This window comes from Tachyglossus aculeatus, chromosome 6 (assembly GCF_015852505.1).
Source record: "Tachyglossus aculeatus isolate mTacAcu1 chromosome 6, mTacAcu1.pri, whole genome shotgun sequence".
In the NCBI taxonomy this organism is placed as follows: domain Eukaryota; kingdom Metazoa; phylum Chordata; class Mammalia; order Monotremata; family Tachyglossidae; genus Tachyglossus; species Tachyglossus aculeatus.
The window spans coordinates 18,126,611-18,150,545 of NC_052071.1; the positions used below are offsets into that span (position 1 = coordinate 18,126,611).

General features: G+C 41.6%; 1 long non-coding RNA gene and 1 other non-coding gene across 2 annotated transcripts in view; one reads left to right on the forward strand and one right to left on the reverse strand.

Annotated features, from left to right (window-relative positions):
- LOC119929513 overlaps positions 1 to 23,935 on the forward strand; it is a 129,460-nt gene that overhangs the window by 17,095 nt on the left and 88,430 nt on the right. The gene's annotated exons all lie outside the window — the stretch shown is intronic.
- Positions 7,399 to 7,536, reverse strand: LOC119930249. The gene has a single exon (XR_005451734.1). It is a non-coding gene; the product is annotated as a small nucleolar RNA SNORA7 (small nucleolar RNA).

Genomic DNA, 23,935 nt, shown 5'->3' on the forward strand with positions numbered 1-23,935 from the left:
ACATCATGTGATAGAAAAATCTGCTGGGTGGCAACCTTGAGAGAAGCAGCATGGCCTAGGGGATAGAGTACGAACCTGGGAGTCGGAAGGACCTGGTTTCTAATCCCAGGCTCTGCCACTTGTCTAATGTGGAATGTGGGGCAAGTCATTCATTTCTCTGGGTCTCGGTAACCTTATCTATACAATGGGGATTAAGATTGTGAGCTCCATGCGGAACATGAACTCTGTCCAATCTGATTACCCTATATCTACGCCAGGATTTAATATAGTGCCTGCCACAGAGTAAGCATTCAACAAATATCATTTTAAAAAATCCCATATTTCTCCTGGAGAAATAGATTTGAGAGAAAATATAACTGCCTTCCAAAGTGGTGTTATTTGATTTGTTGTTTTTTTGTCTCTTTTCGCCCTGACTGAAAACCTTCTCCTTTAATGAGGAAAAAGATGGCACCTCATCGGACCTACCTCAATGAGATTTTGAGTTCATCTTGTATTATTTCATTCTTCTCATTTGATATCATATTTTTAATTATGGCATCTAAGCTCTGATGAGAGAAGGGAGGAAATACATTTGGCTATTAATAGTAATCATTATAGGTCAGATATAAAAAACAGAATCAACCCTCCCCAGATTAGACAGCTCTATCTACTGTTTTCTCTAGGCCAACTATTAAGCTAATCAGATGCCCCATGCACAGTGGAAATCCATAATATGCAGAGGAGATGAAGGCTGGACCCGTTTCATCTGTGCAGAAGTAGTTCTTGCTGAAGAAATCCAGTTCTTGCCTAAAGACTACAGAATGGGGCATCATGGCTTAGTGGAAAGGGCTTGGGAGTCAGAGGACCTGGGTTCTAATTCTGCCCCCTCTATGGACCTGCCGTGTGATCTGGCCAAGTCACTTAGCTTCCCTGGGCCTCAGTTCCCTCATCAGCAAAATAGGGGTGCTACGTCTGTTCTCCCCCCACACCCTTACAGTGTGAGCCCCATGTGGGACCTGATTATGTTGTATATACTCCAGCACATAGTAAGCACTTAACAAATAACACAACCCAGTACCAGGATCAATTGCTTAATAAACCGCAATAATAACTGCATCAATTTTATTTGTTCTTTAATGCTGTTGGATTGACAGATACCTCAGTGGGTACAGAATTGTTTTACTTGAACGTACCAATAGTTTTGACATGTTCCCATGATTGTGGATGAAATGCTTAAAGTTTCCTTTTGTTAAAGGCAGATGATGTGGAAAACAAATTGGGTGGGCTTCTTTTTTTTGTGCAGGGAGAGAGGGATTTGGAGGAGGAGTGGGGATAAATCAACAGGCCCATCAGTCAAATCCAATTATATGTAGGTACTGCTTACTGTGAGTAGTACAATGCACAATGCACTTGGAAGAGTACAGTACAACAGAGTTGGTAGACATGGTTCCTGCCTAAGAGGAGCTTAGAATCCAGAGATATCGACAGACATAAACAGAAAGAAATGTATTGTGGATATGTACCTAAATGCTTGGTCACAGCCCAAGGGGAGAGAATCAATAGTCTTATTCCTGCAAAGTAAAATGTTGTTAGCCCCTAGATGTAATCATCCCACTACTATGGTGGTAAAATATCTTCAACTTGTGTGTTCAGTATTTTTCCCCTTCTTTTCTTGTTTTGATGTAGAATACTATGACTGAACTTAAACCTCAGAGTAGCAAAGGAGTTCCATGATTGCTCTCCCTTTAAGGAAGGCAATCATAAACAACAAGAAATCATTGGTACTTATTGGGCATTTAATATGTGCAGACCACTGTATAAGGACGTGATCGAGTACAGTAGAAGAGAGGTGGTAGACATGTTCCCTGCCCAAAATGATCTTACAGTCTAGAAGGGCAATCCAACATTAATATGAATAAATTATAGATAGGGACGGAAGGCAGGGTGAATAAATGGTGCCAATCTAAGTGCAAGGGTGATGCATAAAGGAGAGGGAGTAGGGGAAATGAGGGGCTTAGAGAAGTCACTTGGAAGAGGAGTAAGTCAATCCTATTTATTGAGCGCTTCTTATGTGCAGAGCACTCTACTAAGTGCTTGGAGAGTATGGTTTAGAGAGAGTTATCATGTCAGATATGAAGTGGGAGGGAGCTCCAGGCCAGAGGCAAGAAGCAGGTGAGGGGTGGGTGATGAGATAGATGAGATTGAGGTAATAATATAACAATAATAATAATAGTTGTGGTATTTGAGCACTTACTGTGTGCCAGGCACTGTATTATGTGCTGGGATGGATACAAGCAGATTGGGTTGAACACAGTTCCTGTCCCGTGTGGGGCTCACAGTCCCAATCCCCATTTGACAGATGAGCTAATTGAGGCCCAGAGAAGTGACGTGACTTGCCCCGGGTCACACAGCAAAGTGGCCAAGCTGGGATTAGAACCCATAACCTTCTGAGTCCCGGGTCTGTGCTCTCTCCACTATGCCATGCTGCTTCTCCAGGTAACGTGCGTAGTTTGATACTTGAGGAGACAAGTGAAGGTGTTTGGTTTGTAGTAGGAAATCAGCGAGGTAAACTAGAAGGGGGTGATATAATTGAGTGTTTTAAAGCCAATTGGTAGGCAGTTGCTATTTAATGCTCTATCCTCTCAGTTTGGGGATGAAACATGTGCCACTAACAGGTTCTTCATGTGAAAATTACAGTGATTACGTTGCAGCTTAGGAAATGGACCATATCTGTTCCAGTGGCTAACTAGACAATCTGCTTCTTCATTTCAGTCTCTATTTGAGCCTGGTGTCTCCAGCCTAGTGGACATCAAAATAGTTTTCCCATTGATTGTCATCATTATCAAATATTGAGTGCCCGCTGAGTGCCGAGCATTGTACTAAGCTCTTGGGAGATTCCAGTGGCTCATATCAGCCTGCAGTAATCAGTTATTGGCTCATATTGGCCTACAGTAATCCGTTACCTGTGGACTCTTGCTTTATTGTACTCTCCCAAGGACCTAGTACAGTGCTTTGCAGCGTGGTTCAGAGAAACAGCATGGCCTGGTGGCAAGAGCACAGGCTTGGGAGTAATAAGTTATGGGTTCTAATTCTGGTTCCACCACCTGTCTGCTGGGTGACCTTGGGCAATTCACTTAACTTTCTCTGGGCCTCAGTTACCTCATCTGTAAAATGAGGATTGAGACTGTGAGCCCCATGTGGGACAGGGACTGTGTCCAACCTGAGTAGCGTGAATCAGTGGAAAGAGCACAGGCTTTGGAGTCAGAGGTCATGGGTTCAAATCCCGGCTCTGCTGGTTGTCAGCTGTGTGACTTTGGGCAAGTCACTTAACTTCTCTGGGCCTCAGTTACCTCAGCGGTAAAATGGGGATTAAGACTGTGAGCCCCCCCGTGGGACAACCTGATCACCTTGTAACCTCCCCAGTGCTTATTTAGAACAGTGCTTTGCACATAGTAAGCGCTTAAAAAATGCCATTATTATTATTACCCCAGTGCTTAGAACAGTGTTTAGCATATAGTAAGCGCTTAACAAATACCATAATTATTAGTGTTATTATTTGCATGCCATAAGCACTCAATATATACGATTGATTGAATGAATGAATGGGTGTATGTCTTTCCCAAATATCTAAGATTGTGGGAATTACATTTGGGTTGGAATGAATATGTTTATGGCTTAGTGATGTTTAACCTGAAATGAGAAATAGCTCCATTCTACTGTTGACCTTAACCTACCGAGAGACAGTTGTTGGTATTATGATTCACTGTTCATAAAACTTACAAGGCCGTTGTAAAATCTTTAAATCACAACTCCTCATGGATAAAAATGAATAGTTGAGCAAAAATGCAGGGACATAAAAAATACTATCAACAAGTAAATGTCATAGAAATATAAATTATTTTTCACTGAGCAGGGTAACTACATGAATAACAGATCACGCAATAAATAACTTGTTGCAATAAATTTAATACAATAAAATCATTGAAAGCTTGCGATAAAATATTCAGCACAAAACATGCATAAATATACCTTAGAACTACTCAAAATGCCCTTTTACTTTAATAACAAGGCTTGAGAATTGCCAACAGGGATTTAGGTATTGTGAAGAAAGCAGGAATTGCTGCTTCAGTCCTTCCTTCCTGGTCTTTTTTTGTCTTTTTTTAATTTCCAAAGATAGAAAAATCTCAAGTTCAAAATTCTGAAACCTTTTGAAGTGCCCAGCATATTGTGGAATTTGATATTTAGCCTTTTGATGGCTCCCCATGTGAATAATTATAATGCTTAATCTGATAACTGTTGCTATTAGAAAGTGAAGGGCAAACCTTTCCTCACCTTTCTTAAAATCAGTTTGGGAATTGGCCAAGTTGTATTAAAATAAAAGTACATATTTAGTTTCCTGCCAGCAATCCAAAGAGCCCATTCAAGGTGATAGAAAAATGCATGGAGTAAAAATGGAGTCTATGCAGAAGGTACAAATTATCTTTGAAACCGTTTGATTTCTTTCCCTTTGGTGCTGGGTTTGAATACTGAACACTAATTGAATCAAGTCATTTAGGTGATACCACACCAGTACGATCATTAAAAATGTGAATAGAACAAACTATCAACCACATCCTTTAGAATGTGATTAAAAACAAGACTTCAGGTTTTTTTGTTTTGTTTTTATTTTTTGTCCAAATGAGAAGCATCCTAGTTAGGGCTCAGGCCCAGGAGTCAGAAAATCCAGGGTTCTAATCCCGGCTCTGCATTTTGTCATTTTGTGTGACTTTGGGCAAATCACTTTTCTTCTTTATGCCTCAGTTTCCTCATCAGTAAAATATCTGTAAAACGGGGATTAAGACTATTAGCCCTTTGTGGGTTCTGCACTGTGTCCAGCTTGATTAGCTTGTATCTATTCAAAGTTTAGTAAAGTGCCTGGCACATAGTAAGCGCTTAACAAATTTCATAAAAAAGAAAAAAATCCCAGTAGCCCACTACATATTTTGGTGGATCTTTGGCAGCTATATTGAAACCCCCACTCACTAAAACTTCTCCCCAATTAATTCTTCCATTTTAGAATTGTAGCAATATTGTACATTAAACATCTGTTGTATGCAAAGCATTCTAAGCACTGGGAAAAACTATGTAGTTGAGAATTAAACTTTGTTGCCAGTCCCTGTGCCTCCCAATCTAAGAAGGAATGCAGGAAGGAGGTTTGAGAGACAAATACAAAAAGAAAAAACAACAAAAATATAAGAAACAGTCTTTTACTCGAGACTGATGCATTCAAGAATGGTTAGTGCGTTGTGGCAGATTTTCAGGCCTCGCTCAGCCCAAACCCTAAGATTGTAAACTCGTCCTGTAGACTTTAAGCTCGTGTTGGGCAGATAATGTGTCTGTTTATTGTTCTGTTGCACTCTCCTGAGTGCTTAGTGCAGTGCCTTGCGCACAGTAAGTACTCAATAGATACAGCTGGCAACCATCACAATCACAGCCATTGTGGCAAGCAAGGGTTACCCGGGGTGAAGCGGGAAAGGTGGGATTCCCGAGAGCAGGAAGTTGAGTATGTCCTCTCCCACCCAGTTGGCCTCCAGTGGCAATCCAAAGGGTGATCCCACCCTTCTCCATGCGACACCACAACACCACACAACATGACACCACAACTTTCGCTCCTAGAGCTGCAACCCCCTCCCATCCAACTATCACTGACCCTGTGGCAAGTTGTGCATTCTATGAACTTGTGCTTCCTCCTAGTTCCTAATTAATTAGTCCATTATTAGCAACTGTTAGAACTAAAAGGAACTAGATAAGATTCAGGGGAACAGATCCGAGAGTTAACTGTCAGCCCTGTTTCTAAGGACTTCATGAATGGAAATGATTGAACTTCTCTTGGGAACCCCAACCTTGCGTTAAACAAACTGGAGAGTCTGGGAGTTCTATGTGTCTGAACATAACCGCTCTTGCTAGCAAAATAATAATAATAATGATGGCATTTATGAAGCACTTACTATGTGTACAGCGCTGTTCTAAGCACTGGGGAGGTTACAAGGTGATCAGGTTGTCCCACAGGGGGGCTCACAGTCTTAATCCCCATTTTACAGATGAGGCAACTGAGGCCCAGAGAAGTTGTGACTTGCCCAAAGTCACACAGCTGACAATTGGCAGAGCTGGGATTTGAACCCATGACCTCTGACTCCAAAAAGACAGTCTATAGTGAGTTTTAGTGCAGCAATGCTCTAAATACATATAGACCTGCCTGTGCAATAAGGTTCTGTTTTATTTGAACTCTGTTATCCTTTTTTTAATGGAATTTAAGCACTGCATATGTGCCATGTATTGTACTATGCATTGGGGTAGATAGGTTGGACACAGTCCATGTTCCATATAGGGTTTTGCAGTCTTAATCCCCATTTTACAGATGAGGTAATTGAGGCACGGAGAAGTGAAGTGACTTAACCAAGGTCATACAGCAGACAAGTGGCAGAGCGGGGATTAAAACACAAGTCCTTCCAACTCTATGGCCTTTGCTGTGTCTTCTTGGTTACACTGCTTCTCCCTGGGGCCATGTTGTCAAATAGACAATGATTGATTTTTAAGGGATCAGGTTTTACATTAACACATAATAATAATAATAATAATTATTATTATAATGGCATTTATTAAGTGCTTACTATGTGCAAAGCACTGTTCTAAGCTCTGGGGAGGTTACAAGGTGATCAGGTTGTCCCACGGGGGGCTCACAGTCTTAATCCACATTTCACAGATGAGGTAACTGAGGCACAGAGAAGTTAAGTGACTTGCCCAGAGTCACACAGTTGACGATTGGTGGAGCCTGGATTTGAAGCCATGACCTCTGACTCCAAAGCCTGTGCCTTTTCCACTGAGCCACGCTGCTTTATGGGCTGTAAGTTAATTGTGGGCAGGTAACATGTCTACCCACTCTGTTGTACGCTCCTAAGTGCTTGGTACAGTGCTCTGCCCATAATGAGCCCTCAAGTGATAGCATTGATTGATTTTCCTGTTGTTCTCACTGGACAAGGAGAACCATCACGGAAATCAACGTTCTCTACCGTTGCTTTCCACATATTACTTGAACTGGAAAGGCAGTTCTGAAGATGTAGCCAGTTTGTACCTGACATCTTTTGCAAAACATACCCCTAGCTTAAATACCCTCCTTACACGTGAGTTACTCGTCTTTGAGTGTCAACTTGTTTAGAAGTCTTGTGCTGTCGAGTCGTTTCTGACCCTTAGCGGCACCACGGACACATCTCTCCCAGAGCGCCCCGCTCTCCATCCGCAATCATTCTGGTAGTGTATCCAGATAATTTTCTTGGTAAAAATGCAGAAGTGGTTTACCATCACCACCTTCCACGTAGTAAGCTTGAGTCTCTGCCCTCCATTCTCTCCCATGCTGCTGCTGCCCAGCACAGTTGAGTTTTGACTTGTAGCAGATTGCCTACCACTTGCTAGCCACTGCCCAAGATAGGAATGGAGTGGTTAGGCCTCTGCTTGACTCTCCCTCCTGTAGCCAAGACTGGTAGAGTACCAGAAACTCTCCAGGTGTGACCCTGAGAGGGGATTCATTCATTCATTCATTCATTCAATCGTATTTATTGAGCGCTTACTGTGTGCAGAGCACTGTACTAAGCGCTTGGGAAGTACAAGTTGGCAACATATAAAGATGGTCCCTACCCAACAGTGGGCTCACAGTCTAGAAGGGGGAGACAGAGAGCAAGACATATTAACAAAATAAAATAAATAGAATAAACATGTACAAATAAAATAAATAAATAGAGTAATAAATACGTACAAACATATATACATATATACAGGTGCTGTGGGGAGGGGAAGGAGGTAAGGCGGGGGGGACGTCAAGGGCAGGTTAAGAAGCAAAACAATATTAAGTGCTTTTGGGCATCATCCATTAAATCATCTTTTTTTCTCCCCATCTAAAAAAGGTGCAAGGCGTTCCTTCATCTCTGTCGATATGGGTGAAAACTGTGTCGTTCCTGATTCCTTTGTGTTTTTTTTTTGCAAATGTTTGCCTAGCTCGTGCAGTTCACTCCCTATCCCTGCTCTTAGTCCTATATTGAGGACCATTTATTTTGCGGTCAGCTTCTTGCTAATAGAATGAGATGCTCTCTCTTGGCTTCAATTTTTTACGCCTGTCGTTGTCTCTCGCTATTGTGATGTAGTCTCTCAAGACTATAAAATGCCCGCCTTCGTGCCTGAAATAGCTCACTTTCGGTAATGTGGATAATTTCAAATGTGCATCAATGAAGATTTCTGTTTCTCATCTGTAAGAAGATGGGTGTTCCTTGGGGCTCTTCCTCCAATAGGAACAGTGGTCTTATAATCACTTTAATATTCCCCGCTAAAGAAGAGTGGCATTCTGAAATGTATGACATTGCCTTGGATCCAGGATTTCTTTGTCCTGGTGAAAATATTTAAATTTGCGGAGTCCCATTGTCGTTTTAGGTAAAATAACCCATTTACCTGCCTTGAGGGTGTTTTGATTATCTGTCTTGCATACAGTTTTCATTTCGGTAAATCCCATCTAGCCCTATCGCCAGATGCCTTGCAGAGCTAGTTTTGCTCCCAGGAATGGCTAGAGAAGGCCAAGGCGTAATCAGCACCTGTGGGGAATTGATGTTGCCCAGTGCAGAAGGCTAATTTGAGCTTCCTGGCAATATCCTGGGTCTTTATGATCCAAAGGGATATTTGCGGTGGTGGAAATTCTTTTCTTTCACCACTCTACATAAGCAGCACCATTTTTCTTGATGATCCGTTTTAGCTGTTGTTGTTTTTTCAGCCCAGAGTTTGCCATTCTGGAAGATTTCTAAATTTTTGTCTCATAAAATTAGTTTTTGTTCAGGTGCCCTTAGAGAATCTGATTTCTATGTAGAAAAGCCATGTTGTCCTAAAGATTCCTTTAGCTTTAGAATGAATAGGGGAAGGTATTGAGTATACTGAGCTATCGAGAAGCAGCGTGGTTTAGCGGAAGGAGCCCGGGCTTGGGAGTCAGAAGTAGTGGGTTTTAATCCCGGCTCCACCAATTATCAGCTGTGTGACTTTGGGCAAGTCACTTCACTTCCCTGTGCCTCAGTTCCCTCATCTGTAAAATGGGGATTAAGACTGTGAGCCCCACGTGGGGCAACGTGATTACCTTCTATCTACCCCAGCACTTAGAACAGTACTTAACACATAGTAAGCGCTTAACAAATACCATCATCACTATTATTATCATTATATAAGGGCTCTACTGAACCAACCTGTCATGCGTTCCACACTCTGAAAGCACAGCAGACAACCCCCAATTGCTTATACAGTACTCTGCACACATTGTGTTCAATAAATACCATTGAATGATTGATGTAGTAGTCACTGCTTTGTCCTATTTTACTAGAAGCTTTCCCAGTAATAATAATAATAATAATAGTATTTAAGTACTTACTATGTGCCAGGCACTGTACTAAGCACTGTGGTGGATACAAGCAAATTGGGTTGGACACAGTCCCTATCCCAAGTGGGACACTCAGTCTTAATCCCCATTTTACATATGAGGTAGTGAGGCACGGAGACATGAAGTGACTTACCCTAGGTCACACAGCAGACAAGTGGCAGTTCTGGGATTAGAACCCATGACCTTCTAACTTCCATGCCCATGCTTTATCCACTATACCAGAGATTTCCTGAATATGCATATCCCCAAGCTCCAGATAGGAAGTTAGGTTCTGTCATTTAAATGACCAGAGAGCTTTTCTTCAATTTTGAAGATTTTTTTTTTTAAAGGTGATTTTTCCATAGTGTAAAAACATAATTTCTCTCCTGAAAGCATGTCCTCTGGTGCTATGACATCAGTTCCAACATCTGATAGTGAATTTAGAAGTCTGTTGATCTTTCTTATTAGACGATGTCAAATATGGAAATTACCAGGGGCAAACTTGCTCAGGTTTAAGTCTTTGGAAGCAGCTTTTCCTAGTGTTTTTAGGGAGTTTGTGATATATTGAGCAAGGTGGGTTTGGTGTTCTAGCTTCAGCTCAAATACTAGAGTGTAGGCATATTATTGAACTGTGTTTGGCCTCAGTTTCCTCATCCGTAAAATGTTGATAAACCTATTTCCGTTCCTGCGGGGATGTTAAGACTAAAATGAGATAGTTTTTGTAAATGAGATTTGGAAAATTAAGTATCATACAGATATTAGTAGTAGTAGTAATAATAATGATCTATTCACAATAGCCATTGATGCTGAACCACTGCTAGAAAAATTGTATTCAGTCCAGGTTGAACCTATTGAGCCATGTACCTAGGTAAGCTCTCTGTAATTTCACAGTTGCCCTATTATCACTGCATTCCAGCACTATATATTGGACCAGTTTCTTGCCTTTACAATCTCCTATTTATGCCAAGTCCCAATAACTCTGTTGGGGAGGAGAGAGTGTTGTTTCTGTTTCAAATTGGATCTTTTCCTGTTGACTGTGAATATATTGAGTGCAAGGATTGTACCTACCAATTCTACTGTAATTGTACTTTATCAAGCGCTTGGTACAGTGCTCTGCTCACCATAAGTGCTCAGTGAATACTGTTGGTTTTTTGTTTTCTTTTCCCTTAGTCTAGCAGATTAAGGAAATGAATGAAGGGAGCAGTGGGAAGAACACTGGGAAAGTAGAACGTCTCAGGGAGGGCTTACATGTTAGATTCAAAGCAAGTTCTCGGTTGAAATCTCAGTGGCCTAATTACTCCTTAAAGCCAACAGCTTTTAACATTTTCTTTATGGTATTTAAGGGCTTACTGTATACTAGGGGTAGATAGAAGTTAGGTTGGACACAGACCATGTCCCACCTGGGGATCCTGGTTTTAACCCCCCATTTTACAGGTTAGGGAAATGAGGCACAGAGAAGTGAAGTGACTTGCCCAAGGTCAAACAGCAGACAATAGGGTGAGTAGGAATTAGAGCCCAGATCCTTCTGAATTCCAGGTCTGTGCTGTATTCACAAGGCCATGCTCTCTGTTGCTATTGTTTGAGTTCTTTTGCTAAATCAGTCCCTGTGGTCACCCACAACCTTGTTGCAAGATTGGTGATATTTGAGTCCAACAGAATTACATTCTGAATGAAGGAAGGGCTATTTTGCCATTTGTAAAGAAGGCTGAGGACAGTACTTTCAGGATGTATTCATCAGGAATTTGTTTAGACAGGCAGGATATGCAGGCAAACCATCATCACAGTATCAAACACCAACATCCGATTGGGTCCAGCTGGAGGGTTTTAACCCAATCATGAATCTTTGCCAAACTTGTATTTAAGTACCTGTTCCCAGTCTCCCTCTGAAGATGAAGCAGAATGTCATCAAAGCCATTAAGATGCCTCTGGGAGCAGGGCTATCTTGAAAGGCAATGTTGGTTTGGGCCCATTTGGTCAATGGATAGTATTCTCATGCCCTCAAGTAGGCCAATGTTATCCCAAAGCCCTCTCCCTTCCCTGGGCAGGATCAAACACTGCCAGGCTGTGGTTCCAATGAGAAGCAGTGTGACCTAGTGGATACAACGTGGACCTCGAAGTCGGAAGGACCTGGGTTCTAATTCGGGCTCTGCCACTCGGCTGCTGTATGACCTTGGGTAAGTCCCTTAACATCTCTGTGCCTGTTACCTCATCTGTAAAAGGGGGATTAAGTCTGTGAGCCCTGTTTGGGACAGGGACTGCCCAACCCAATATTCTTGTACCTAATCCAGGTCTTAGTACAGTGCCTGGCACTGAACAAATACCACACTAATTTTTAGTGTTATTAGGGAACATTTTGGAAAATTCTTTCTAATCAGTTTTTCTCCAAACTGCATTTGTCTTACCTATAAACCAATCAATCAAATTTATTCAGCGCTTACTATGTGCAGAGCACTTTACTCTAAGGGCTTGGGAGAGTACAATACAACAGAGTTGGCCAGATATGTTCCTTGCCCAGAAAGAGACCGTACTTCATATTCTCTCTAAATGGCCTCAGTGCTAAGAACAGAGGCCTGAGAGTCGGAGAATTTTCACCGTTGTTCCAGATCCACCTCTTACCTAATGTGCGACCTTGGCCAAATCCTTAACTTCTCCATTCCACAGGTTTTCAAATTTGTAAAATATGCTTTCCATATTAGGTTCCCTCCGACTTAGTGTGTCAACCCCATATGGGCCAAGGATTGTCTGATCTGACTGTCTTGTATCCCGTGCTTACAAATAGCACTATTACTATAAATGTTAATGAAGAAAATAATGATTAATAATACTGTACTGGTTAGCATAAAGGATTATCAGACTCAAAACTGGGACCCGATTATAGAAGAATGGGTTTACAAGCTAAATGAATTTTTTTTTTTTGCTTTTGGCTACAAAATGTGATTATGAATAATTCACGACCTATGATGCTTAGAAAAAATTCTCGTGATTTTTCCAGCTCCAAAAAGTCTTCCAGTTAGCTGTCTTAGTCTCCTTAGTTATGATTTTATATAAATTCTGATAGATTCATTGGGATGGAAAGGTTTAATGATTAGGGCTGTTTTTTTCAGCAGGATACTTTAAGTGGGGAACATTTGGATGTTAAGACCTGTGACTTACAGATTTCCCTCTCGTGCTTGGACACTTCCCAGAAGTGTTGAAAACTTTGTTTTTCTTCAGCTGTTTTACCCACATCAGTAGAGTAATAGATGTGGAAGTAGCATGGCCTACATGGAGAGAGCACGGGCTTAGGAATCAGAGGACTGAAATTCTAATCCTGGCTCCACCACTCATCTGCATTGGGATCTTGGGCAAGCTACTTCACTTCTCTGGGCCTCAGTTACCTCATCAGTAAAATGAGGATTAATAATAATAATAATAATAATAATAATAATGATGGCATTTGTTAAGTGCTTACTATGTGCAAAGCACTATTCTAAACTCTGGAGGGGGATACAAGGTGATCGGGGTGTCCCACGTTGGGCTCACAGTTTTAATCCCCATTTTACAGATGAGGTAATTGAGGCTCAGAGAAGTTAAGTGACTTGCCCAAAGTCACACAGCTGACAATTGGCAGAGCCGGGATTTGAGCCCTATGTGGGACCTGGACTGTGTCCAACCTGATTATTTTGTATCTATCCCAGCACTTAATACAATACCTGGCATATAGTAAGCACATACATATGGATAGTTTCACATTTGAGTTCCTGAGCCTCCTGTTCAGAATCAGACTGCTAATCTGAGAAATACGATGATTTTAGTCACATCATGCAGAATTGGAAAGTGTTTAAATGTCATCCCACTATCTATATATTGCAGTAAAAATTAGTATGGTTTTAATGTTAGCTTTGGTGTAGGGCAACAACTTTGGATTTGTAAACATTTATGTGATTATGAAAGTCAAAAATTTAAAACTTAATCGATTCTCTAAGGATATAAACTGCCTTTGATTAACCATAGTGAAATGTTAATGAGTAATGATTCAGTGGTATATGCCCCCTGCAAAGAGTTTAGGAACAGCTTTGGTACAGTAGACTGCAAGTTATCCTTCACTATTTTGTTAATAGTATTTGTTAAGTGCTTACTATGTTCCAGGCACTGTACTAAGTGCTAGAGTAGATACAAGATAATCAGATTCATTCAGTCATATTTATTGAGCACTTACTGTGAGCAGAACACTGTACTAAGCGCTTGGGAAGTACAAGTTGGCAACATATAGTGATGGTCCCTACCCAACAACGGGCTCACAGTCTAGAAATCAGATTGAACACAGTCCCTGAACCACATGGGACTCACACTCTTAATCCCCATTTCACAGATGAGTTGACTGACGCACAGAAAAGTTGTGACTTTCCCAAGGCCACACAGCAGACAAGTGGCAAAGCCAGGATTAGAACCCAGGTCCTCTGACTTCGAGGCCCTTCCTCTTTCTACTGGGCCATTCTGTGCCCACTAATAAGGGGAAAGAGAGAGTTGGTGAGAGACACTAAAGGAGAGAGAAATCACCATCATCCTCCCTATCTCACAAGCCCATGACCTTTGCATTGTCCTCAACTCATCTCTTGGATTTAGGCTGCAAATTCAGTCTGTTGCTAAATTAATCAGTGGTTTCTATTGAGTACTTACCCTGTGCAAAACCCCTACTAGAGAAGCAGCATGGCTCAATGGAAAGAGCACGGGCTTGGGGGTCACAGGTCACGGGTTCGAATCCCTCCTCCCCCACATGTCTGCTGTGTGACCTTGGGCAAGTCACTTCACTTCTCTGTGCCTCAGTTCCCTCATCTGTAAAATGGGGATTAAGCCTGTGAGCCCCACATGGGACAACCTCATCTCCTTGTATTCCCCCCAGCGCTTCGAACAGTGCTTTGCACATAGTAAGTGCTTAACAAATACCAACATTATTATTATTATAAACTCCCCAGCACTTAGAACAGTGCTTTGCACATAGTAAATGCTTAATAAATGCCATTATTATTATTATTATTATTATTAATAATACAAAGGTTTTGGCTTGGGAGAGTACAGTACAACAGTTTGTAGACACATTCCCTGCCGGCAAGGAAATCCTGTCAGTTTTACCTTCGCAACATTGCTAAAATCCACCTTTTCCTTCTCCATGCAAACACATCACATCCCGCCTTGATTACTGCATTAGCCTCCTCACTGTCCACCCATGCCTCCTTTCTCTCCCCACTTTGCTCTGCTCCCCAGAAAACTTTTTTAATAAAAATGTTCAGTCCACATTTCCCCACTCCTCAAGAAGTTACCCAATCACTTCCTCATCGAACTCCTCACCGTAGACCATAAAGCACTCAATCAGTTCCCCCGTTCCTATTTTAACTTGTTGACTTTCTGCTACAACCCACCCACACACATCACTCCTCCAATGTCAACCTACACCCTGGCTCAAATCTCATCTGTCACTCCACCAACCCCTTGTCCACCTCCTCCCTCTGGCCTGGAATGCTCTCCCCTTTCATAAATGTCAGACCACCTCACTCCCTCCCTATCAAAATCACATCTCCTGGGGACTGTAGAACTGTGTTCCTAGATTCTGCTGGGAACTTCACACTTCATAATTTAAAATGTGCTACCATCCCTGAAGAAAGAAAGACTAAGTTTTTGTCGTGTGGTATGTAGTCAATCAGTGTGTTTTGCACGCTCACTATGTGCAGACCGCTATAGTCCTTATTTAGTTAGAATGGGGAACTGGCACGAGTTGCATTTAAAGCCGTCTTCAAATGTGACTGAAGTCATATTTGAATGAAGTGCAAATTTATTTTATAAAAATAATGATGGTATTTGTTAAGCACTTATCATTTACTGAGTGTTTACTGTAAGGGGAGCACTGGACGAAGCGCTTGGGGGAGTACAGTTCAACAGACTTGGTAGAAGCATTCTTTGTCCACAACAAGCTTACAGATTAGAGTGTACCCCTTAAGCTTGGAAGCAGAATGGCCTAGTGGATAGAGCACGGGCGTCCCTGGGTTGTAATCCCTATTCTGCTGCTTCTCGACTGTGTGACCTTGGGCAAATCAAGTAACTTCTCTGTGCCTGTTACCCCATCTGTAAAATGGGGATTAAGACTGTGAGCCCCATGTAGGACATGGACTGTATCCAATCTGATTAATTTGTGTCTACCCCTGCTCTTAGAGAAGCAGTGTGGCTCAATGGAAAGAGCATGGGCTTTGGAGTCAGAGGTCATGGGTTCAAATCCCAGGTCCGCCAAAGTCAGCTGTGTGACTTTGGGCAAGTCACTTAACTTCTCTGGCCCTCAGTTACCTCATCTATAAAATGGGGATGAAGACTGTGAGCCCCCTGTGGGACAACCTGATCACCTTATAACCTACTCAGCGCTTAGAACAGTGCTTTCCATATAGTAAACACTTAATAAATGCCATAATTATTATTATTATTAGAGCAGTGCTTGACACGTAGTAGGAGCTTAACAAATGCCATTATTATTATTATTATTATTAACCTTGGGAGATTATAATAATTATAGTATTTATATTTGTTAAACTCTTACTATGTGCCATTCACTGTACTAAGCACTGGGGTGGGTACAAGCAAATCAGGTTGGACACAGTCCCTCTCCCATTTGGGGCTCACAGTCTCCATCCCCATTTTACAGATGAGGTAACTGAGGCCCAAGGAGTGAAGTGACTTGCCCAAGTTCACACAGCAGACAAGTGGCAGAGCTGGGATTAGAACCCATGACCTTCTGATTCCCAGATGCATGCTCTATCCACTACACCATGAGTGAAAACATTCCCTGCCCATAATAAGCTTACAGTTTAGAGGGGGAGAAAAACATTGATATCAATAAATAATTTATAATATATGACATATATGTGCCTGTTACCTCATCTATACAGTGGGAATTAAGATTCTAAGCCCCATGTGAAACAACCTGATTAACGTGTGTCCACCTCAGAGCTTAATACAGAGCCTAACATATAGTAAGCTCTTAACAAACACTATTTTTTAAAAAATGTTCTTAAAGGCTGTGCTGAGTTCGGTGGTGAATACCCTGTAGGTACTCAAATAGCCTTGCTTAATTAAGTGCAGGGAGGAGGAGATTATTTGCTAATCACAGGATCAGAACACAAACCTTATTACTTTGCAAACAGCCCTTTTGGACCCTGGAAGAGATTACATAGCATAGCCTATTGGAGATCACATAGCTTGAACATCTAGGAACACCACCAGTCCCTGGGGTGAGGAAACTCACTGATTGACACTGAATTGAAACTGTTTGTTAAAAACTTTGAGATACTCGAGGAGTACTACCTACCCAAGGAGGGACCAGTTGCCCCAGGGGGATATCTAGAGTGCAGTTCGCAAACTCCTAGATGAACCCAGTTTTTCTGTGTTATAACTGTAAATAATCATGGCTTTCCTGAAATTGGTATCTTTTCTATAATGGTATTGAAAGTATGTTATATATTAAAATATATTTTAACATGTCAGGCACTGTTTGGGTAGATACAAACTAATCAGATTGGACACAGTCCATGTCCTAAATGAAGGTCACAGTATTAATCCCCATTTTACAGATGTGGGGACTGAGGCACAGAGAAGTAAATTGATTTGCCCTAGTTCACTCAGCACAGAAGTGGCAGAGCTGGTATTAGAACCCCAGTCCTTCTAGCTCCCAAGCCCATGTTCTGTTCACTAGGCTACACTGATTGTCCTCTACCCTCCCTTCTTCCACTTGCTAATCAATCAATGATATTTATTTAGCTCTTATGCTGTGCAAAGCACTGCACTAAGTGCTTGGGAGAGCATGATGCACTTTTCACTTGGATCTGTGTCCTTAGGCCGTTTGATATTTGTCCCACCCTCAACCCCACAGCACTTACATACAAAGCCTTTACTAACGTTTAGGAAATTTTGTATTTATAGCTGTCTCCCCCACTATACTGTAAGCTAGTTGTGGGCAGGGAATATGTCCACTAACTCTGTGTTCTACTCTCCCAAGAACTTAGTACAGTGCTCTGCACATAGTAACAACTCAATTCCATTGATTCATTCATTCATTCGTATTTCTTGCGTGCTTACTGTGTGCAGAGCACTGCACTAAATGCTTGAATAATAATTATGGTATTTGTTAAGCACTTACTATGTGCCAAGCACCGTGCTAAGTGCTATGGTGGATACAGCATAATTAGGTTGTTCCACGTGGGGCTCACACTCTTAATCCCCATTTTACAGATGAGGTAACAGACACAGAGAAGTTAAGCAGCTTGCCCAAGGTCACATAGCAGACGAGTGGCGGAGTCCAAATTAGAACCCATGTCCTCTGACTCCCAAGCCCTTGCTCTTTCCACCCAGCCATCCATACAGGCAAGATCTTGAGTTGGTATATAAGGTCACTGCGTGATGGCAACACCCATAATAATGATAGTGAAAATCAATAGATGTGTGTGTGGCAAATGGGATGCCTCAAACCATTTTTTTTTCTTGCCTTTGTTGCCTCCTGGATGGCAGAGATCTTGTCTACCAAGTCTATTCTATTCAAGTGTTCATTACAGTGTTCTTCATACAGTTAATGCTCAAATTTCATTGATATTTATTGTGATCATCATAATTAAATTTAAGTTTGATGCTGTGAATTTCTGATGCTGATATGCAGTTAAAATCATATTGCATTTCATCAAACCCGTTCAACTTTACCTCTAAAAGAAATTTCACTCTATGAAGCTGGATATTTCTGTTTGTGAGAAGGAGGTCTGTATTTAACCGACATTAATGAACTCTGCGTGAGTTAACTATTTAAAAATGTTCTTATCTTTCCTTCTGAGTGGACAAGTCAATCTCCAATTCTATTTGTGCCCCCCAAAGAAACCTTTTTATTACACTGGGATTTCAGTGTTCACCAACTCCAGATTCACTTTGAATAAAATCACATAGTTATTGGTTTGGAGAAGACGAGTGGCGGAGTCCAAATTAGAACCCATGTCCTCTGACTCCCAAGCTCTTGTTCTTCCCACTCAGCCGTGCATACAGGGAAGATCTTGAGTTGGTATATAAGGTCACTGCCCTGATGGCAACACCCATAATAATGATAGTGAAAATCAATAAATGTGTGTGTGGCAAATGGGATGCCTCAAAACATTTTTTGAGTCGTCTAGACTCGATGTTGTGGTTCAGAAAAAATAAAAAATGCAACTGTGCACTGTCACATTATTGACTTTTCAGTATGTGAGTAGATGTTAGAGCAATAGAAACACAACATTATGTGTTACTTAAAATGATCGCATGGCTTCTTTACATTAAGCTAGTACTCGCGCATATTTGGCCTGCTGTTTCGTGGTCACTCTTTGCTAGGAAGTACTGGAAAATTAGTCACTTTGCGAGACATATTAAATGGCTTTTGAGCCAAGACATATTTCCAGCTAGTAGTCTGTGCTAACATTTAACAGCTAGCAATCTGCATCCAAACACTGTATCCACCTTCCTGTCTGTCACCTGATTGTACATCTAATGTGATAAGTGTGATTATTGGTTGTCTTTTTTTTCCCTCCGCTTTAGATAATTACTCAAAACAATTACTAGACTCTAGTTTTATTACTTTGATTCATATTGCAGTTAAACATTTTTTCTCACTGTGCAAAACTGCAGGAGAAACCAGTAGCATCTCTGTGTCTATTGAATAATATCTCGGTAGCCTGATGCAAAACAAAATGGGTTTAGTAAGGATTACTTAGGAAATTTTATTGAAGACCTTGAGAATTGTTATTCCTGCCGCAGCCTAATTATTGGTTTGCGACCTCCTCAAAGGCATTTGAGGCCTTCCCAGACTGAGCCCCCTCCTTCCTCTCCCCCTCCTTCCTCTCCCCCTCCTTCCTCTCCCCCTCCTTCCTCTCCCCCTCCTTCCTCTCCCCCTCCTTCCTCTCCCCCTCCTTCCTCTCCCCCTCCTTCCTCTCCCCCTCCTTCCTCTCCCCCTCCTTCCTCTCCCCCTCCTTCCTCTCCCCCTCCTTCCTCTCCCCCTCCTTCCTCTCCCCCTCCTTCCTCTCCCCCTCCTTCCTCTCCCCCTCCTTCCTCTCCCCCTCCTCCTCCTCCCCATCCCTCCACCTTACCTCCTTCCCCTCCCCACAGCACCTGTATATATGTATATATGTTTGTACATATTTATTGCGTTATTTATTTTACTTGTACATATCCTATATATTTTATTTTGTTAATGTGTTTTGTTTTGTTGCCTGTCTCCCCCTTCTAGACTGTGAGCCCACTGTTGGGTAGGGACCGTCTCTATATGTTGCCAACTTTAACTTACCAAGCACTTAGTACAGTGCTGTGCACACAGTAAGTGCTCAATAAATGCGATTGAATGAATATGAAAAATCCAAATATATGAAGTCTACAGACTACGCTCCATTTGTTTATCCAATTCCTGCAAAGAATTCTAATGAAGTATGGTTTCTACTTAGAGAGCCCTTTAGTCCTAACCTGAAGCAACGTGGCTTATTGTATAGAACTTGGGCCTGGGAGTTAACGGAGTTGGGTTCTGTTATGTAAACTTGGGCACATCACTTTATTTCTCTATGTGTCAGTTACTTTATCTCTGCTTGGGGAAGCAGCATGGTGTAATGGATAGCGCACAGACTTGGGAGTCAGAAAGTCATGTGTTCTAATTCCGACTCTGCCACTTGTCTGCCGTGTGACCCTGAGCAAGTCAATTCACTTCTCCATGCCTCAGTTACCTCATCTGTAAAGTGGGGATTGAGACTGTGAGCCCTATGTGAGACAGAGACTGTGTCCAGCCTGATTTGCTCGTATCCATCCCAGAGCTTAGTAGTAATAATAATAATAATAATAATGGCATTTGTTAAGCACTTACTAAGTGCGAGAACTCCGTTCTCCTTCATGCTTAGAATGTTAACGGGGCAAGGACTGAGTCCAACCTGAATACCTCATGTCAACTATAGTTCTTGGTACATAGTAAAGCCTTTACAAATGCTACTATTATTACTATCATTAAGTAAGGAAAAAAATTTGGTGCAAGAAGCTTATCTAGAGAGCTACTCTACCCTAAGCAAACACAACCGGATAGAATAGCATTCTCTTTGGCTGGGGTACGGGTGCTACAAAAAAAACAAAACGATTAAGGAAATTTGATTATAGTTAAAAAAAAAAGAGACCTTAGGAAAAAGCTGGGAGGCGATTTTAAAAAACACTTACTACAAACATTAGAATTGCGACAAGAATTAAACTAAACATCAGTTCAGGGGTATAGGTCAAATGGATGGCACAGAACAAAGTGAAAAAACAGACGGCCAAAAGGAAACTTTTACATGGCTACCTTTTAGGGAAAAAGGAGGTCTTTCCAATAAGATGTAAAGCCACGGATCAGAGGCAAATTAGGCAATTCAGAAAGGCCAAAAAGGATCTCATCTCTGTTGCCACCGACCTCTTGCCCATGACCTGGAACATCCTCCCTCCTAATACCCAACAGACAATGGCTCTCCCAGCCTTCAGAGCCTTATTGAACGCACATTTCCTCCAGGAGGCCTTCCCTGACTAAGCCCTCCTTTCCTCTTCTCCTGCTCCCTCAGAGTCACTTTGACTTGCTCCCATTTTTCAAAATATGATTGAATGAATCCTCCCACCCACCCCACAGCACTTATGTCCATGTCTTCTAGACTGTGAGCCCGCTGTGGGCAGGGAATGTCTCACTTTGTTGCTGAACTGTACTTTCCAAGGGCTCAGTACAGTGCGCTGCACACAGTAAACAGTAAATATGATTGAATGAATGAATAAGGGAATAGTCTAACACCCATCTATAGAGAGTGTTCCAGGATTGGTCCTGTTACTTATGAACTTTTTAAATATCCACTTTTTTGCCTGACAAAGTAGTAAAACCTCAAAGTTTATAATTAGTGAGTACTTATTCAAACACAAGGATTGTGTTAACATTATGGCATTTGTTAAGCACATACCATGTGCCAGGAACCATAGTAAACTCTGGGGTAGACACAAGATAACCAGGTTAGACACAATCCACGTCTCACATGGGGCTTATTTTAATAATAATTGTGGTGTTTGTTAAACGCTTGTTGTATGCCAGGCACTGGCTCAGTGGAAAGATCCTGGGCTTGGGAGTCAGGGGACATGGGTTCTAATCCTCACTCTGTTGCTTGTTAGCTGTGTGACTTTGGGCAAGCCACTTCACTTCTCTTGGCCTCAGTTACCTCATCTGTAAAATGGGGATGAAGACAGTGAGCCCCAGGTGGGACAACCTGATCACCTTGCAACCTCTCCAGTGCTTAGAACAGTGCTTCACACTTAGTAAGTGCTTAACAAATGCCATCATTATTATTATTATTACTACTAAGCTCTGGGATGGATACGAGCTAATCGGGCTGGACACAGTCTCTGTCTCAGGGCTCATGGTCTCAATCCCCACTTTACAGATGAGGTGGAGAAGTGAATTGACTTGCTCAGGGTCACACAGCAGACAAGTGGCAGAGCCAGGATTAGAACACATGACTTTCTGACTCCCAAGTCTGTGCGCTATCCATTACACCATGCTGCTTCCCCAAGCAGAGAACTTCCACATTTTACAGATGAGGAAACTGGGTCGCAGAGAAGTGTCACACAGAAGGCAAGCGGCAAAGCAGGATTAGAACCCAGGTCTTCTGACTCATGGGCCCATGTTCTCTCCATTAAGCCTTGCTGCTTCTCTTTGAATTAAATGCAGATTCTTTTCCATTCCCTAGTGAGGAAGTATATAGGATGAGTCTTTTTTTGCAGAACAGAGGGGTAGGGTAATGTCTTAGCGATCAGTCAGTTCATTGACAATGAGCAGAATCTCCAGTGTTAATTTTCATTCCGCCATTTTTTTCCACAGGAAGATAGTCTCGGGAAGGAGGACTGCGTCTTGAATATTGTCAACCAGCATAAGGTTCAGGGTGTAGGCTTGACTTGACTGTAGAAGTTCTGGTGGATGACAGTATCCTACTGCTTATCCTTCATTGAGTTACACTGACTCTTCGGGAAATGAAAATCCTGGGAAAGGGTGTTGTTTGTTTAGACCAAGCCATGATTTGTTAGCCAAGAGAAGTTTATGGCTGTGCATTTAATGCATTGTTACCTGACTTAAACTGAATTATGTTTCATCAAAGGAAAGTATTGTTTGTTTTAAAGGAGTTGTGCAAGTGACAAATCGTCCTTGTAACTTATGAGGTGTGATTTCATTGACATTTCAGGTGGTGTTTGTCAGGCAAACTTGACTCTCTTGTTGTCAAAATGAACGTAATTTTTTTTCCCCGCTGTGTAATGAAATGGGCATAGGATGTTTGAAATCAAGCAGTCATGGGCAATTTATTACTGCAGGTGAATAGGAAAAAAAGGTCTTTTTTCAGTGGAAAAAAAGCTTCTCTTCATTCTTCTGCATAAACACATAACCCACGCAAATTCAAACTTTCTTGCAATTCAAGTAAGTTCTACAATGGAAGAATAAGCCTCTTAACAAGATTGAATTTGCTATTGTGCATGTTACAAGCTGAACAAACAGAGATTGGGCAAGGTTCTGTTCATTCATGTGCCTCCTTTAAAAAAACAAATACCAGTTTAATATAAATGGAAATGAGAGCAACATTAGTGTGAACACAAATCTTGATCCATTGTAACCTAATGATGAAAGCCATACTTTTTAGGAGTCTGGATAAATGGATAAAGCCATACTTTTTAAGAATCTGAATCATCCCTGTTTTAGCTTATTTTTTTTTTTTTACTTTGCATGCTGGGATTTCAGTAAATGCCAACATTAATGGAAAAGTACTTGTCTCAAAATTATACCAGACTGGCTTGAATGATTGTAAAGGGACAATTAGAAATAATGATGCCAGGTATTCTTAGGGTAAAATAAAAACTCTTTGGCCAACTTTATTAAGCTTAGTGCTTTTTATGGTCTTGAAACTGTCAGAATATTGCTAATGGTTGTCATCTAACTGCTTGACCTTTACCGACTAAGGGAGGGGCGAAATTGTAGAGTGGGTTTTTGTTTCAAGAATGACTGACTTGAAATTTATTCTAAATCTGGGCTATTCAAATTTCTTTCATGAAAGGTAGACAGACGAGAATCCTGGAACATGCCTTGCTTATTACCTCACTGCTTTGATTTTCTGTTTGCATAGTTAACCAAGAATTCTTCCAAAGGCGAATTTGCTGCACTGATGGTCAAGCTATCCCATACAATCCATGATCCATTTAACTTCTTTTTTTGTGTTACTCATGATGGCAGAGGGGGGAGTAGGAAGCAGGATGTGGCTTGGGCCCTGAATGGATAATAATGGGGAGGTAACTGTGGGCCCCTGTAGGTGATGGGGAGATGGATTTCATGAGACACGGGAGCCCAGGTAGCCACAGAAGTGGATGCTGGAGCCTTCAGCCTCCCCCTTCTAGACTGTGTGCTCGTTGTTGGGAAGGGATTATCTCTCTTTGTTGCCGAATTGTACTTTCCAAGTGCTTAGTACAGTGCTCTGCACACAGTAA